The sequence below is a fragment of the Poecilia latipinna genome, unplaced genomic scaffold (genome assembly GCF_001443285.1).
Source record: "Poecilia latipinna isolate Pla-1442-1.1 unplaced genomic scaffold, P_latipinna-1.0 Scaffold1694, whole genome shotgun sequence".
NCBI classification, from domain to species: Eukaryota; Metazoa; Chordata; class Actinopteri; order Cyprinodontiformes; family Poeciliidae; genus Poecilia; species Poecilia latipinna.
In genome coordinates this window covers 69389-71593 of record NW_015114310.1, presented here as the reverse complement: position 1 = coordinate 71593, position 2205 = coordinate 69389, and the positions used below count along the sequence as shown (strand labels likewise).

The window sequence follows — 2205 nt, the reverse complement described above, 5'->3', positions numbered from 1 at the left end:
TTATTAAAAAATATGTTTGTTTTTTTAAACATATTTGTTAAAATGATCACAATATTGTGGCAGTAAACTATAAGCCAGATAATCTTAAAAAAAAGTCAAGCTCCTCTGACTTCCCCCTATGCTCCTGCTGTCACACATAAGCCTGGTCCTAATACTTACACTACACTCTATGCCCCTCTAGGAAGTGTGTACTCAGTTGAAGTGAACAAGGGTTTGAGTGAGCTTGCAATAATAAAAAAAATATTTTAAATATACAGAAGAGGTAGTTTTTTAGGTTCAAAAAGGGAGATACACTGGTCCATACTCCAGCAGATGGCGATAATACATCCTAAAGTTAGATGTCACCCGCTATTAAATATCAGAAAGAACAAGAACAAGGGCCCCTTTGCACGTCGCTTCCGGTCTGTTGAAAATGGCATTTTACACTCGGTGCTTGCTGGGCTTTCCCAAGGTAATGTTAATGATGTGCCTCGATCCAAACCCCAACAAGTAACCTGGAGAAAGGTTTTAAGATGTACGCCTCGTTATATATTCGAAGGTGAGTATTACTTTCTTTAAACTTTGTGGCTAACAATAACTTTAGCTTATGCTAGTGGTTCCATGGAAATAACACAGGGACGGCTCCTTTGTTTACCATCTTTCTCCCACCGGTAGTTTTAGGCGGAAGAAGCTGATCCAGAGTGACATGAAGGCTGGAAACTTAGCTGTGCGGTTGCATTAGCTTTAACTTGCAACGAATATTTGCAAGCCACCGTCTTCTTAATTTAAGATTGTTTGAAAATCCATGAAAACTTAAAAGCCCTTTATATTTGGAAGACAAAAATGTTCATGGTATTTCTTTATTTGCCTCTGAAATATGACTTTGTCTCTCTTTTAGGTGTCACTGTAACTCAAAGCAGAAGCAAGAAAGCCGCATTTCGCTCATGCGGATATGACGTCAGCGCCGGACGTGCAAATAGCCCATTGGGACCGGGCTCGTGAGTGACAGATTTCTGCTACCCTGCACTGTTTCATCAACGGAGCCTACAATGATTGCTAAGGCTAGTTAGCATGGCCACCAATGACAGTGGATAAATAGTTCTCCTGGAAAGGCCAATTGTTTCTATGTCATGAACACATTTTTTTTACAGATCACCTGTCCCATACAATTACCACATGGTGACAGTTTTAACAAATATGCAAAAAAAAAAAAAAACCCACCAACATATTTTTGTAAAAGTTGCATACTGCAGCTTTTGTTTCTATAATTACTTTTGCACCTGAAAATGAAAAGCTACCTTTACATTTCTAACCGTCAGCTCTTCCCTGCTGTATTATTCATGCCTCTGGTTCTGAATAGATTCTTATTTCCATTTGGTATCTTCCAAATGTATACAGATTAACCAAAGTATTCCCTGTTTGTTGGGTTGTGCCCATTCCTCCCAATTGTTTATTTAAGATAGTAGGGCAAATTAATTGTGTTTGATTGGCATTAACATAGCCAAATAAAAATTTGAATTTGGTAATATCGAATGCCCTGAGGGTGTCTGTGTCCCAACCCACAGCAGTACTTATCATGCCTTCTTCAGCTGCCTGGCAATGTTCCTGGAGAGAGCAGAGCTTGTTGGTTCTGTAAAACATTGCTGGGTGGCATTTGATTTGTTTACTGTCATGATGAACATCAAAACAATATGAGGAGCATATGCCCATGTTTTTGGATTCAAATCTGAATATTTATGTGGCTTCATTTGAAAATGTTATTACTTATCTGAACCGAGTGAGGAGTCCCAAATATGCACCTCTGCCTGGAGGGCTTTTGCATTTTCAGTAGTACCCATCTCACTACGAGAAAATGAACGAATTAGCACCTCTTGTCCGGTAAGGAATGAACCTAATTTATAATCTAATTATGACGATGTCTCAGGGATCAAATTAGCATTCCCTGTGTTTGCAAATCGGAGTAAATATGGAAATCATTGCATCGTTATTCCCATTTTCGTTCACATGAGAGTGCACATGAATGTCACTCTCTTTATGGTTCGGGCGCGATTATATTGTAAACAGCGTCCCCTGCTTTGTGAGCGGGGCTCGTCGCTGAACACATGGCTGCAGATAGCCTGTTTCAATACTCATTCATCTTCTCTACTCTTCAATTCTGGTGCTCAGCCAGCCTCGAAGTTAAGAAGCTGGTGAGGGAGGGCGTTAATTAACAGCAAGCCAGCAATC

The 2205-nt window shown here is 39.9% G+C and overlaps 1 long non-coding RNA gene across 1 annotated transcript; it reads left to right on the top strand.

The window, feature by feature from the left end:
• The first annotated feature begins 384 nt into the window (after window positions 1–384).
• On the top strand, window positions 385–1509 carry LOC106964599 (uncharacterized). Its single transcript, XR_001428461.1, has 2 exons — window positions 385–538; window positions 878–1509. It is a non-coding gene; the product is annotated as an uncharacterized LOC106964599 (long non-coding RNA).
• Window positions 1510–2205: the final 696 nt, after the last annotated feature.